Genomic DNA, 17,128 nt, shown 5'->3' on the forward strand with positions numbered 1-17,128 from the left:
AAATTATGCCAAGAATTTTAATTAAACAGTTATAACTCAAGCAGACGTATGCAAAGTACGGGATTTATCCTCCCTTTTCTTAACAACTCTCAAACAGGCTTTAAATATCTAAATTCAACGTCTGGAAACCCGTCAGAAGCTTCTGGTTTCTTGAGGAACGAGCGAATAATTTCCTGTAGAAGAGCTGTTACCTTTGTTAATTAATTTCTTTGATAGCGCGTTTCATTCCACTTTGCATTATTACCATATTTAGGTTAGAATTCTTCAGTTTAAAGAGAAACTTCCCATCAAAATTGATCGGTCAATCGTCAAAAGCGGAAACGGTTCAAACCGAAAGTCAACAAGTAAAGTACCAGAACAAATATTTGTACGTTGTTGGGAGTTTTATGGGGTGGTCCATTCAAATTGCGCCTTATTTTCGAAAACTTGAATGGGCCCCACGGTCATAAAAGACTTGTGGTGTGGTCGATTTTCTGGTTCAAAAGTCGATGATCTATCAATATCGGATGTATATAAAGGTCCAGCTGAAGTAACGTTACCGAGCTTTATTCAGACACAATGTGGCAGGGAAATCAATTGGGACGGCCGCAAATAGCGTTGTTGTTAGCGAGAATTTGGGCTTAAGTGATGAAGTACGCTTTTAAGGTCTTATTAAGCTAAAGAGTTGCTTAAAATGATGAAAGTTGCTGCAGTAATTTTACAGGCAAGCCCTTTAAAAAGAGCGGCAGCAGTGAAGTGAAATATAGACTTTCCCATCTCAATAAAAGCAGTTTGTAAAAAAACATTAGTAAATACAGTAAACACAGTGGTTTGTACTAATTACAGAACAGTGCAAATTAGTAGTAGTACATTCACAAAAAGATTTTCGATATAATAAGCAAGATAACTTCTAACCTTAAGTAACTTTTTAATTAGTAATAAATCTGATGACGGCTTAAACAAGCGAAACTTGGGTGGCGTATTATTCAAATTTATGGGACTTGAGTTGTTGTTTCTTGGGTTTATTATGAATGACTTTATGCCGCTACTGCACCACACAAAGTCAATTGTAACAGCAAATATTTGCCGACAGTGTCTGATTGTAGATAAGTCGGACCCTTTTAAATCATTGTTATTTTCAATTCGTTGTTTGCCGGCGTATTTGTGTCAAATTTTTACGAATTTGCTTCTTAGGTGGGTTTCCTGGTGACTCATTAAAGTTTTAAAGAAGTGACCATAATGTAAACAACAGCTCCTCCATGGAAAGTGAGAAAAAGTTTTATAGACTTCTGTCAGCTTCCAATAACTGCAATCTGCACCGCACAACAGTAGACAAGAAAACACTTTTTTCAACTGAAACACCCTGTATAAATTATTACACTCTCTTCACTTAAGAACTGCGATTTGACATTGTATAGTCTATGGTAAAAGTAGGCAGCTTATGAAATAAGGTCAGTCAAAATTTGCACCTACTTTCTTAAACTTACAGAAACGTTACTTATTCAAATCACGTGACTGATTCCGCGTAAATTTTGCCTAAAATTCACAATTTCTAAATCCGGCGTGTACCGGCTGAAAAATTGCATTCTGACGGTCACGTGACTGTTTTTAGAAGAACAACACAGTTTAAATTTTGTCACATATCAAATACCGAATTTACAAAGATAAAAACAAGATTTTTAATGTCACGTGAGTGTCCTGTTGTGACTTGGATTCACCAACACGTGACTACTTTTACAACAGAAATGGGATTTTACCATATTCAGAAGGGGTAATTTTCCATTTGCAGTATTTTTTATGTCACGTGACCGTTCTTGTCCAGTTGTGACTCTCTCAACAGAAAAAAAATGTTTTTGAATATTACGAGACCGATTTTACACAGATTAAACATTGCCATATTGTACAAAGTGCTGCATTTTCGATGGTTTTACGGGGTACAGAGAAAACGGTAATAGATAATAAAAAATCATCGAAAATGCAGCACCCTGTACAGGGTGTCCCAATTAAGTGGTGGGAGTAGTCCAAAGTTTGCTTTGAAACAAATGAAATATCTCGAAAACGGCTAATCGTAGAGACTTTGTTTTTGCGGCATTTTGAAGAGCATTTTCTGTCCTGTAGAGTGTCCCAAAACAATGTTCCATTTAGTTTTCGGTCTTTTCGATAAAGGGCGTTTTAACAACAATTGCATTTTTATCTTAGATATCTCGAAAAAATCAAATCCAATGGTATAGCTTCCTATTACTTTATTCCATAAACAGTCAGATTATCTATCGTTGTGTGAAAAAAAAATGATTTCAGTAATATCTCGTGTTACAAAAGAGATAGAGTACTGCAGTTTTCACACAACGATAGATAATCTGATTGCTTATGGAATAGGTAATAGGAAGCTATATCATTGCATTCGATTTTTTCGAGATAACTAAGATAAAAGTGCAATTTGTAAAAACGCCATCTATCGAAAAGACCGAAAACTAAATGGAACATTGTTTTGGGACACTCTACAGAACAGAAAATGCTCTTTAAAATGCCGCAAAAACAAAGTCTCTACGATTAGCCGTTTTCGAGATATTTCATTTCTTTCATAGCAATCTTTGGACTACTCCCACCACTTTATTTGAAGAGATAGAAAAAAAGTTAAATATGAAAATTCTTCATAGAGAATAGGGGATTACTTTTATGAGATTTTTACTATACCTTTCCATTTGAGTTTTTGGACATTTTTCATTTTTGGTGGTGGTATGGTAGCGGTGGATTTAGAAAGCTGAAAATTATTTTCAGTATTTTCTCTTGGCCATATTTACTAATAAAAAAAATTTCTTGTAGCCATACTACGTATAGTTTCCGAGGAACAGCCGCGTGCACGGCTTATTGGGACATCCTGTACAAAATAACTAATTTTATATTTACAGATTTTTTTAATGTCACGTGATTTACAATCAACGACAATCATGAATTGCATTGTGCAGGTCACGTGACTTATTTTACAGCTCAGATTATATAGTTTCGTTAGCAAAAGCGCTAATTTTAGTTTTTGATGACTTTAAACAAGTTAAAAGTGGAATTTTTTAAATGACGTCACCAGTTTCAGCCCGTTGGTCACGTGCCTGATTTTGTAACTTTTGCATAACTCTGCCTTATGCAAAGTCTACATGCACAGTAGTGTGTGGTTTGTAATTGGTCGAAAAGGCAGCTTTCAGCTTGATGCTTTTTTGGACCAATTGCAAACTACGAACAGTTGTCGATTATAAAATATCCACTGTACGCAGAAAAAGTATAGTATTCTCACCTATAATAGGTATCATTCACCTTGATTTAACATAATTTCAAATTATCTCCACGTTTCTTTAATATTCTTGGAGTTCTAACGCATCCTGGAAAGGCCTAGTGAGCTGCTCCAGAAGAATTTTCCTTTGACCTCTGAAATCATTGATGTAATAGTAATTAATAGCATATAGAAATTTCTTCCTTGATCGAAATTCTCGAGGTGGACCCTGTCAACTTACGTAACCATCACTGAATCTTTTATAGAAGTGAAAACTTAATAATACCCTTCAGAAGTTAAATTACTTTCAGTTATTAAATACAGTCAGACAGTTTTAATAGGCGGTTATTTAAAAAGACCACTCCTGGCAACGTCGATAAATTTCCTAAATTACACACACAGAGAAAAGCTTAAATTTAAGCTACACACCATTGATTCAGTCGTGAAAAATTCACATTTTAACGGTCAAATTACCCGATGATCAAAGGCCCCAAATAAAAAAAAAAAACAAAAAAATTAATTACGAGCTGCTTTTAAAGCATTTTTTTCAGTAGCAAAGTTTTTATCAAAAAAGCAAATAGTTTGACTTGCCAAGTAATTGAATCGGGCAAATGTTATGAATAATGCATTTTTCCTAGTCACGAAATACTTGAATTCCGTTTCCATTATACTATGTACATATTTAGGGTAAAAAAATGTGTATTTTAATTTACATTCTAGCCTGGTTAAAGAAATCATTATAGTGTTGACTTTTTAGGGTAATTTATGTTCAGAAAGTTCAAATTACTAGTAATTAGTGGGCTAAAACAGTGCTAGAAAACGACCAAAAAGCACAGGCGCCAAACTCATTCCCTAATTACTATAATTCCAATGACACAATATCAATTTATCACAAACTTTAGGAAACACATATAAACGATTATTATTAGCTTTCATGACAAACGTAAATAAATAGTTAAACCGGTCCCACGCGGCTTCTTAATGACTGATGTTATTGCTTGTTCCGTTTAGTTGTTAGTCCCCAATTATTCTTGTTGTTGTGCAACCAAAATCCGATTCTTATCTACGTTTTTGGTTTGCTGCCCCATTAGCGACCCACACAAGTAAAGGAACAACATGGGATACAGATAATGTTGGCTAAGAACACACTTTCTGTCTTCGGATGAAATTCTTTAGAGAAGATGTCTCATTGTATATCTAAACAAATTACATGGAATAAGAGGCAAAAACAGCTTAAAAAGTGTAAAGCAAACAGGGAAAAAATAGGCTTTAAATCTGATAATTTAATAGTAGAAACTTGTTTTGTGGAACCTTTGTTTTAGGAACAGCAGCTATATACAACTTTTCTATTTAAATAGTGCTTTATGCATAAATGGATCTGGAATGTTTGTTTACGCCTAGATTACCAAGGTGGAAATAATGTCTTTACGCCCAGGGCATTCCATCATTTTTACGGCCTCAGGACAACAGATAACACTTTTTCTAGCTCAAACCTAAACAGTTAATTAGACACCTGTCTAGACATAAAAAGATTCTTCTGTTTAGTTGTAATGTTGAGCCACTTGTCTAAGCTTCTTTCTGTTTTTTTAAGGTTTGTGTCTAGACAGGAAGAGAAAAAAATGATGTATTTTTCTGTCTGTGCTACCAAGTACCAAATCTGTATTTATTGTGTATTTAGACACTAACGGATTCACCTATTCGTACTTCAGTCAAGACACCTGTTTAAGTTTATTCCTGCCTAGCCACAAATCTCAGTATCCTGTTTAGCTTGCTGCCTAGACGCTATAAAATTGAAACATTTTTCTGTCTGTATTGGTAGACACCTGTCTAAGTTCCTTTCATGTCTGGACTCGGCACTGAACCTAACCCAAACTTAAACAGATGCCCTACGTTTTTCTATATCTCTCTCTCTTTCTTTATCTAGTTTATCTAGTAAAACATTGGACTATTTTCTTGTCAATAAGTTTTTTTCTTTGTCTGGTGTTCATTTAACACTACTTAGTTCAAACAGAATGAACCTAAACAGACAATTTCTTTAGACACCTGCCTAGACAGAAATGAGTTTTTTTGACCAATCACAAACTACTGTGCTGCACGGAAATACTACGCATGTAGATTTAGCATTAGATAGTGATTAACGGCTTTTTCTTGACCAATCATGCTAAATCCACATGTGCAGCACTTGCGTAAATCCCAACACAGTGTTTATCATGTGATTGGTCAAAAAAGCAGCTTTCAGCTTGCTGTTTTTTTTGTCCAATCAGAAACCACAAATAGGGCCTCAATTTACGCAAAGGCTGCACTTATGGGCTTATCCATTAATATCACAGCAACATAAATACGTTAAGGAAATGTCCTAAAATTTTATAAAAAAAGAGTAATAAAATCAGTTTAATTATTTCTAAATAGGTTCATTCATTCTAACCATTCAAAATCTAACCCATCATCTTCGCACCTGGACACTGAATAAGAAATATCGGTCTACAATAAAAAAGCCCCCTCACCTCGAAATTAGAGGTACTTTGAGTACTACAAAAGGATATCGAATAAAAACTATTAATATCGGATATCATTCCCGAGACGGCGGCTTCACATCGAGAATCAGATTGTCTCTCAGCGAGCGGCTTATATTTCCCATAAAACAATCCTTTTAGGCGTCATCGTTTTTAATAGCTTAGTCCTACGTTCTCGAATTATTTTAGTATACTTATCACAATCAGTTACAATCACACAAGTCGATAAAATTAAAGAACGCAGTCGGCATTTACCAATCTTCTTCTCTAATTTCTTTGATTTTTGTTGTGATTGGATGTGGATCCTGGCAGGGCCCTCCAAAAGGGCAATTACAGACTTTCCCTCCCCTCTTATTTTGTTTATTATAAAAGGTGGAAAACAGTGTTTAGACACGATTACATTGGGGGATTCGTAGAATCTGAGGAACAATGACGACCAAGTTAATAATTTAGGTAAGCAACGAAGCTGAAAGCCTAATCAGGATTCACACATTGTTCCCTTTAAACCGAACGTTAATACGAATATCAAGGGAACGTGCCAGGCCTGGATTAAAATCAATTTATCCATTCTCGAGAATTCTAAATGGAGGATAACAGATTGCTTATATTGTCTGTATTAAATTCTATTTACCTATACACGTTTCGATGATTCTATTTTAATGGTGTATGTACAACTTATTTTTTCGACGACTTACTTTGAAAGTTCCTCATGTACGCTTCCATTTCAAAGCAGAAAGTGGTTATTCGCCGCACGTGCGCAGAAACTGAATCATTTTCTGCTCTAGAGCGTTTTCGCTTTCTACTAACAATCTACTCACCAACTTTTTCGGCGTTTCCATAACAACGCTTGACGTACCTGTTTGAAATAAAGCCATTCCGTCAAACTGATTTATCGGTGACAATGAGTTCGAGCTACGAAAATGATGTGAGTTGTCCTTCTACTCCACCCCACAGCAGTCGTCGAAAAAATATCGTCTATATTTCGAGCCGAAAGTACTTTTGCCGCTTTTACATTATTGCAGCGTTCGGCTTCGCCTCAAGCTGCAATTTTCATGTGCAAGCGGCAAATATATACTTTCCGCTCTTAATATAGAATATACTATTATTATAAGCATAATAGGCTTTGTTGTGCACTTAATGAAAGTTAATAACGTCAACTCTGAACGCATCCTGTTTGGTCTACTTGTACAAACTTAAAAGCACAGATGTAAAACCGGTAATTTTCGGGTCGGATAATTTTAATTTTTGGAAAATTTTTCTTATTGTCAAACTTATCATGCATTCTAATAAGATAATTTAAAACATTTAACCGCCATTTGAACCGTCGTACATTAAGCATAGCTTAAGTTAAATGTGGTTTAGAGTGTGACTTTTTTCACCTGTACTGTCACAGTCTGACCCACACTTAAATTAAGCTCGGCTTACAAAACGACGGTGCAAACGGTGGTAAATGAAAGTACATTAATTGAATTGATATTGGATTGTTGTACCGGGTGACCCAATAATTAAGACTGTTCCTCGACCATATCTAATAATCTCATTTTCTCAATATTTCAGGTTAGGAACGAGAATTTGAAAACGGTTTTCACTGCCCTTTTTGGATGTTATTTGGCTACATTTTCATAAAGAAAAAGTCATATCATTCCATTTGTTTTTTTTTATTTTTTTTTTTGGAATTTGAGTCATCTTGTCTAAAGTAGCACCCTGGCGCAGAAATATTCAACTAAATTAACTATGTTTTGGTTGATTCTTATTGCCCAAGAAATGCTCTTTTCAACAATACTGAATTTGTTAAAATTGGTCAAACCGTTAAGAAGTTAAAGCAGGTTATTGCAAAAATACCTCACGCCATCTCTGTTTTTGAAATAACAGAAATTTTTTGTTGTGCAAAATTTATAGAAAATGCAATTAAAAAATTTAAGATGGCAGTTACGGCCTCTGGTGGTCATTTTTAGAACTTGAAAATATTTTACAGCAATTCTTCATGGCCGATTTACCTAAAAAAAATTTTACCCCAAAATCATACGACGAATAGTTCCCGAGATATGGTCGAGGAACAGTCTTATTGGGTCACCCGGTACAATTAATTAAAAAACAAATTATTTTTGAATTTTCAGATTTTTCAATTTTTTCCAGAAAATTATCGGAAACTTTCTGACAAATGTTGTATACCTAAACTCAACACTTTTCAAAATAATATGAATTTTGTAAAAAAGATTATTTATAAATTTATCCCTTCTGGACAACACATTCCCGGTATAAACGCTTTAATCTTTCGCTAGCCTGACATTTCTACTATATATGATATACAGGGTGATCAAAAGACAATTTCAAGGGCTGCAAATTGGTATATTGAACCACCCTGTAACTGTCAAAATAACAGAGTTATGGGCTGTAAAAACTGTCAAAATCAAACAACTCAGTTTTAACAGTAAATAACTCACTTATTCGACGTTTTAGGTAAAAACGCTATACAGGGTGGTTAAAAGAGAATTTCAAGGGCTACAAATTGGTATACTGAACCACTCTATAATAATTGTCAAAATAACCGAGTTATTGACAATACAATGGAGTAGTTTACAGGGTGATTCAATGAATTTTTAACACCCTTGTAACTTCTTTTTAATTTTAATTTTATAAAAAAAATACAAAATATGAATCTTGTCGATATTTGCATATACTTTATTCCTAGATAATCAGTATACAGGGTGTCCCAAATTTGAGCAACAAACCACACACACACTTAATAAAAAATGTTTGTATCGACATTCAATTGTTTTTGCTCTAGCGGTCTTATTTTGACCACTCTCCTCGAAAGCAGAAATTCCCAACTTTAGCGAAATTTTAGTGCACTTTTCCAGAAAATCGTTCCTAACTCACTTATTTGAAACCCCCTATATAAACACGTCGTGTAACAAAAGAAATATAATAAAAGGAGCTATCACGTGACGTTGAGTGGACATGGCTAAGTTGTCCCGTTTAGCCGCTAAAGGGCGTCAAAGTTGACTCTCGTTTTTTGCAGTTTTTGCTCAATATCTCAGAAACTTTTCAGGTTAGAGGTCTGAAATTTTTTACCACAAATGCACCTCGATGGGATGCAACTTTTACCTTTTATACACTTTTTTGGTACCATGCACCGTTTGACATTGAAAAATTAGGAACTAGAATTGTCAAGAATTTTCAAGGGTGTGATATCTAATTTTTTTCAAAAAATTTTTTATTCTTAAAATTAACCACAACTGCCTAAATACCTTTAGGTTGATAGTACAAATATGACGTAAAGTGTAATTTGTTAAAATGTCATTTTGCAAGGGTGCCACGCCTTAAAGTGTCAAAATTGACATAATTTTAAGGTCATCTCCGAAACGGTGCCAGTTAGAGCAAAATGGACGTCAGATTTGTATTCCCCGGGTTCAAACTAGTTAAAAAAATCACTTTGATTGAGGAAAATCCAAAATGGTCGCCGTTAGTATAGTAGGCCCAAAATATCCCTAATTTAGATTAAATTTTGGTGCACTATTCCAGAAAATCGTCCATAACTCGCTTATTTGAAACACCTTGTATAAAACCACCATATAATAAAAGAAAGCTAATGAAAGGGGATATCACGTGATGTTAAGCAGATACGGGTAAGTTGCCCCGTTTAGCCGCTAGAGGGCGTCAATACACTCTTTTTTTTACCACACACTAGAATTGTCAAGAAATTTCAAGTAAAAATTTCTTATTTTCAAAATTAACCTCAACTGCCTGAATACCTTCAAGTTGATAGTACAACAATGTAAGAAACTAATTATTTTTGAATTTTCAGATTTTCCAATTTTTCCGGAAAATTACCGTGGAGATGGAGAAAACTTAAAGTGGAGTTTTATTCCATGATGACGTCATTTGACACTATGTACCTAACATATCAGAAATCAGATAACAAAATGTGTCAACGGCATCGTTTGTTTCTGTACAAAGTAGCCAAAATTCGCGAATATTCAATTTTTTAATGTCCAATATTAACGTTTTGGAAACCGAAATACCTATATTTTTTCCCATTCAGGAAAAACTAACTTCTTCATAGAAAACCTTGGGCATTATTACAATTTAGAAAGTGTCGAATAGAAAATTTTTTTTTGCTATTTTCTTTAGAAATGGTTAATCATTGGTCAATCATTTGACTGATAATTGTAAAGTGTATTGAAACATCTCAACACTGTATTTAACTTTATACTAAAAAGTTTACAGTTTTCCAGAACAACTTCAACTATTATAAGCAAATAACACTGGAATAACTTTAAAAGTGGGTCATTTGGCTTAGTTGGTAAAAACATTTGACACATGTAATGTTTAATAAATTCTTTATGGTTTTTGTTACATTTTATTAAAATTGTTGGAATAAAAGTGCTGGCAGGACTCCAAACATAATGTAAATTCAGTGAAAACCACATAACAAAGCTTTTACTATCCAATAAATAATACAAAACAAACAAAATACACAATTGGCCAGATAGAAGGTTTGCGTATTTTTTTAAATATTTGATAAACCAAACTCAACTCGACAGGTTGACTGGATTTATTTATATTTTTGCGTAACAGCGCATCATATGTTAAAAAAATAGTCTCTCCACGCTTCGTAAAACCACTATATAAAAATATTGATACGTACATAAAATTGATTTATTTGCTAGCAATAACAAAATGCAATAATTTAACATTGTGTTTATTTAATGGAACCATTGAGAGGAGTTTAGCAGGGAGAAAACTTAAAGTTTACTTAGATTTTTTTTACACTAGTAAGACAAAGTTACTTTTGCAAAATGATCAATAAGAAATAATCATTATTTTGGCCCCTTAGACGACCACACACGTGTGCAGTTTTTTGATTTCTTATGATGAACAACAGATTAAAAAAAATCTGCTCTTAAAGCAAAACCATTTTAATTAGAGAAGAAAAAATTTTTTGTTTTTTGTCTCTCATAAGCCTAAAACTAACACTTGCGGAAAGTGTTTTTCTGCACTTTTTAGGTAAAATAACTATTTTAAACTGTTTGCTTTTCAACACGGCTTGTCAACAATGTTGTACAAGAAGAAACCGGCCAGGTTCATTTTTTAGATCGGAATCTTGGTTTTTTTTAAATACCGGAGAGCCCGCTCATCTCGTCGTTGCCTCCCATTTTCTTATCTAAACAAAACCATCGCAATTAAGTAAAACACTTCTTGTTTGTCCCATGGCGTCCTAAACGGGTTTAATTTCACAGTCTTTACACATCGGTAAGGCGGTCACGATTTTGGGGCCCGATGATGCTCTCGTTACGATTAAAAGACGCTTCTGCACACGATTTTTTCGCACCAGTTTTAACACACTTTTTATGCATTTTCCCGTCATTTTTAGCATCTTTCTACATTTGAGTACACTAAGCTCCATGCTCCATGACCTGTATGACATGAAATGCAAAGTGATTCTAGCGGCGTCTGACATTTTCAAAATTACTTTAGAGGCTTCTGGCAAATTGTAATAAACCCTAGCTGAGAGTCTAGAATACTTGTAAATGCTTCTGACAATTTTTAAGACGTTTTTATAGGATTTTGCTGCATAATTGGGTTGTTTTCTGTAATTTCTATAAAGGCACTAACAAATTTTAATAAAAGAATAAAAATTCTGGGTATGTCCAGAACACTTGTAAAACCCTCTGACAATTCTTGGAAGGTTTTAAAAGGTTTTTGCTGTGTTTCTGTTAAACTTAGTTTTTAGAGGCTTTTTGGGGTAATTCTAGAGGTTTATGACAATAATTGGGATATTTTCTGAATCAATAAATCTTGTCTTTCATTCGTATTTAGAGGTTTCTGGCATATCCCAAATAAAATGTAGAAGAGGCATTTGACAATTTTTAGCTGTTTTTCTGAAATGTATTTAGAGGCAAATATCACTTCCAAAATGATTCTAGAAGAATCTGGTAATTTAAAAAAAAATTCTTGGAAGGAGGATTTTGGCAATTTTGGAAGATTTTCAGTATTATTTAAGGACTATTTCTAAAATGATTCTAGAAGCATCTGACATTTTTGAAAAGTTTAACGTTTCGTAATTGTAGAGGCTTATGGTAAATTTAATAAAGTTTTCAGTAATATTTTAAGGGCGTTTTTCCAAAAAGCTTTTGAAGCCGATTTTGGCAGAGTTTTCAGTAGTACTTAGACTTCTTCGGGTTTTCAAAATGATTCTAGAGGCATCTGTAAATTTTAAAAAGTACATAGAAAGTTTAAAACAATTGTAGAGATCTCTGCCACATTTTAGGTGCTTTTCTCTCTTCTCTATCTATAACAGTTTCTCAAAGGCTTTGGAGGCAATTTTTGAGTGGTTTGGTTTCGTATAGTTTTTAGAGGTCTCTGACAAAGTATTTTTCTGTTCAGCACTTTGTCTAACTTGTCTAATTCTCAAAATATACATACATATACTTTTAACAATTTTCTATCAAATAACAATGACAACTGATACAAATGACGTAATAGAAGCTTTTGCTATTGACATGACCTACTTTGCGCTCGAAGAGTTTTATGGGTGAAAGAGTTCTTAAATGTCAGATTATTTTTGCTAATAATTAAATAACTAAATAATATTTACAAACGAAGCCAACATTTCTCTTAACCAAAATCATCATAACGTCAACCCAACTGTCGCTTGTCTTTTTAAACCGTTATACTGTCAAACATCATTCATTTCAGTGTCCACCCTGTCACGCTAAGTATGATGGGCTGCATACCTAGTCAATACAACATAAAGTTCGTAAGTTAAAAAAAAAAATTCCATGTCCAAAAATACACACACAAAGTCACAATTTTCTTCGACAGACTGTACAATTCTGAATAATTTTAAAATGTAAATCTACATTTTGTCTGATCACTCATAATTTTCATGTTATTTGATACATAATCAGACATTATAGTATAATTTCACTTAGATTTATAATATGCTTTCTCTTAAGTTTGACACCTTCTTGACAGAAAATCTTATTTAAATCTCTTGGGTAACATTTTATAGCTATACAACAAAGCTATACGGCAAACCTTCTACTGAAATTTTAACGAACCAAACTGTTGTTTAATTAGAAAATTAGACCGAAATGAAATAAATAATTAATGAAAGGACCCAGACTGATGATGGCGGGTGGCGGACACAACAAATTAAACAATCACCACCCGCGGTTTGACAAACACACCGTATAACTCCCACCGACTTGTTCAACATGCAAAATTAAGTATTTTTGTCCGGGTCTTTATTTTATATCATTTCTAAATGGTTGATAGGGGGGCACTCGGCCACTAAAAACACATTTCCTACTCGAGTACAAAGTTTTACATATTAAAAACATAAAAAACTTCCGTAGTTGTCTCGTCTAAAATGCTGTTTATAAATCACCCGGGGCTCGAAAAGAGAGGGGCCCGACCTGTGTATTTAATGGACGCATTTTGAATTTTAAGACAGTAAATTCCATAAAAACCGCTTTTTTTCTATACAAATAAAGGCCCCCTTCGAATCGTCATAATTTACGCAAAGGGGGGCGCGACCCTTTTAAAATTAGTTTACGTCCAAGGAAGATTCATTTGAAATGGATTTCTGCACCAATTTAAGAAAAAAACCGAAATACCTCCATTTGGAAAGTAACTTTAATGAGTTTAGCAATCAGTTTCGTTGTTAAAAATTCAGATTTTTGCTGTTTTGGGAAACTTATAATTTGACACACTGACCATAGGTCATCTTCTATTATGATGCAGTTTGTCTATGGCCCTTAAATTTCAAGGCAACAAAGGGCCACTATGCCCTTTCAATCTTACCGCAGATAGAATAATAAACTTGTAAACTGTCCCTTATCTACAAAATCAAGTTGGTATGCTACGTTTATTGAATAATATTAGCAATCTTGGTCAGACGAAAAAAATAAGATTTTTTGGTGTTTTTATACAGGGTAATTCAAATTCGACCCTCTCCATTAAAAAAACTATAAGAGATACGAGAAAGTTTAAATTGGGGCAAAGTTGCGCAATGTAAAGCTCAACCAAATGCCGTTTTAAAAATTTCGATTTTCCGAGTACTTCCGAAGATATCCGGAAAAAACTGAAAAATTGATTTTTTGTTTTTATTTATTTCTAACCTTATTTGAAAAGATATCCCAAAACTAAAAGCATCTTTTTATTGCCACTTTTTCCCAGCTATTCGATGATAGATTCAAATTTGCCACACGACGTTTCGTTTTTTGGCAGCTATCATCAACTTTCTTTTTTCTTATGGGCGCCATATTGGATTTTTAGCCCACCAAATAGTACGTCAATTTTACCTTAGTTAGCTTTGAGTTAGTGAGACGTTTTATGAAGATTACTTGGTAGTACTTGTCACACGCAATTTTTCCTGAACATACTTAGTCACAAAGGTGTACACGTGACTTAAACCGGTTTATTCACTTGAAGATCTTAGGCCACGCTACGCTCTGGATCTAGTTGTTCTTGTAGTGAATAAAAAATGGTTTAAGTCACTTGCTGTATAAATGACTATTAAATCACTCTGAATGACATTCGCCTATTTACAGATGTAAACAAACAAACATCAATGTCACATCTACGGGGCGCGGTGCAAATTTAATAGAACTGTCATTTTAGTTTTTTTGAAATATATAAGAAGTTGAAATTTAATAAAATATTGTATAAAACACGTGACTTAAACCGGTTTATTCACTCGAATAAATATGAATGAATAAAAAATGGTTTAAGTCACTTACTGTAAACTAAACTTGCATTTAACATTATACAAAATTGAAATTTGGCAAAAAATAAAGTTCCTAAAATGATGATCTTTCTCTTGGAAACATAAATGAACTGTTTAAGTTAGAGATAATGCTAACAAATCTCTTCTTCCGATTAACCTAAATAGTTCAGCAATGCTTGAATAATAATAAAATTTTGTGCGGGGGTTTCTTATCTAGATACATTTTTAACTTTGAATGACTTGCTCTAATGTTCGTCCGAATTATCGTGTTTGACAAGTACTGTCAAATAATGACATTTTAGAAAACGGCCCATTAACTCAAAGCTAATAACTAAAGTAAAAATAGTTTTTATTAAATTATTTTGTCATTTATCAATCAAATCATAAGTTATTATACATCACTAAAATCAGAATAAAACGTACTATTTGGTGAGCTAAAAATCCAATATGGCGCCCATAAGAAAAAAGAAAGTTGATGATGACTGACCAAAAACGAACCGTCGTGTGGCAAATTTGAATCCATGAAGTGACAATGAAAAGATGCTTTTAGTTTTGGGATATCTCTTCAAATAAGGTTAGAAATAAATAAAAACAAAAAATCAAATTTTCAGTTTTTTTCGGATATCTTCGGAAGTACTCGGAAAATCAAAAATTTTAAAACAGCATTTGGTTGAGCTTTACATTGCGCAACTTTGCCCCAATTTAAACTTTCTCGTATCTCTTATGGTTTCTGAGATCCCAATGGTGAGGGTCGAATTTGAATTACCCTGTATTTTATAGAAGTAGAGTAGTCATTTTGATTAAAAAATATAAATATGTCTAATCAGTTAAACTTTTGACCTACTTTAAAGCAAAGCTTAAGTTAAGTGTAGTTCAGACTGTACCTTTCTTCTCTTGTTCTCGCACATTCAAAACCAAACTGAAGCTCGGTTTAAAATGCGACAGTGCAAATAGGGATTAGTAGCCTATTGTCCTACAATAAAATAAAATTTTAATTTTGAGACTATGTATTTTAAGAGAAAAAAATGATTTGTTTATATTTTCGTATATTATGCTTATTTAGGAATAAAGAAATCATTATTAAAATTCTCTGAGAATCATATTTTTATCTAATTCAAAATTAATACTTTTAAATAAAACAAAAAAAATTGTTGCTTAAGTGTGCCTTAAGCAGTATTTGTGTTCCATCCTTGTCTAGGGGAGTGCTAACCGTCTCTCCTTTCATACAACACGCTAACGTTAGCCAAACTTACTGTATAAGTACTTATCTCACGTAGCGACACAGCGGCTTGATATTACTTATTTTAAATGCAGATGGCGCCACCTTTCGGCGATAGCGTCAAGCTTCTCAAATAACGGCAAACTGGCGAAACTAGACAACGCAATGTTGCCATGTTCTTGAAGTTAAGCGCACTCTAACTAAAATCATTTTTTTATCATGAATGGTTTCAAGCAGAAAGAGTTTTTATTTTATTTATTTATTTATAATTCAGTTACTAATATCGCAACCGTTTAAAAATAACTTAAAATAGATACCATTTTTGCGATAAACATTTGCGTTTGTGCTAGTAAGTCATAGTAAGTCAATCGTAAGTCCATTGCTTTTAGTAAGTCCACTCGTTATAAGATAGATCATGGATCAGATTGTGACAATAAAAGTAGTTAATGAATTATAAATAATTATTTTCGGTTTTATTATTTGTTTTGATGCAGCAAATATTTTATTTAATGACAACAATACTCAAGGGTGCGTGGAGGCATAGACTAAATGATAAGTATAGACAGTGGCAATGGAACTGAAAATTAATTTAAGTAAGCCGGGTGAGATGGCACCACTAAACGCATATTCGCGTAATTTAGAAGCCAGACCCAGCAATTCCGATCTTTTGACTGTTGGAAAACATCAGTTTTAATGCGGCGTTGTCTAGTTGACAAATCACATTTTTTGTTTTGTTTCTAGGCAAAAAATAACAGATTTTGTGTGTGTTTTCTTTAATTATTGTGTTTCACTTCGTTGTATTTTTAGTTTAGTTATTTCTTATTAGTAATATTTATCAAGGCTTATTTTATACTTAATACATTATGAATTTTATGTCACGTGACCATTTGTACCTTAAAATGGGTCACAAAATATAGAGTTTAAAACTAAAAAACGGTAACGTAATCTTAAATTTTATTATTGAAAATAGTCACGTGACCCGTCAAATAATATTTTGACATTTACAGTCACGTGATCTTCAGGGTTCCGTTTTGGCATTAAATAAGAGTCACGTGACCTTTAAAAATAAAATTTCAGTATTGAAAATCGTCATGCGACTTTATAAACTGTAAAAAGAGTGACTCTTCAAATAATATTTTAAACATCTAAAACAGTCACGTTACCTTTATGATCCCGGTTTCACGTGAACACGTTTTTAATTGGAAATGCATAATAAAGTAATAAAAAACGAGCATGTGATTCTTTAAAAAACATTTTGACATTCTAAACTGTCATGGGACATTATAAAATCCATTTTCAAGTGTACGTGACCTTTAGGATCCGTTTTAAAGTTAAAGAAAGTCACGTGGACTAAAAAAAATAAAATTTGAGTATTGAAAATCGTCACGTGACCATTTGCACATTAAAAAGAGTCACGT

At 33.3% G+C, this 17,128-nt stretch overlaps 1 non-coding gene across 1 annotated transcript; it reads right to left on the bottom strand.

Moving 5' to 3' along the window:
- Positions 1-15,633: 15,633 nt before the first annotated feature.
- LOC145740536 (U6atac minor spliceosomal RNA) lies at positions 15,634-15,723 on the bottom strand. Its single transcript, XR_014181473.1, has one exon. It is a non-coding gene; the product is annotated as a U6atac minor spliceosomal RNA (small nuclear RNA).
- Between the last annotated feature and the right edge of the window lie 1,405 nt (positions 15,724-17,128).

This window comes from Ips typographus, linkage group LG1 (assembly GCF_016097725.1).
Source record: "Ips typographus isolate SLU linkage group LG1, UJ_Ityp_2.0, whole genome shotgun sequence".
Lineage (NCBI taxonomy): Eukaryota > Metazoa > Arthropoda > Insecta > Coleoptera > Curculionidae > Ips > Ips typographus.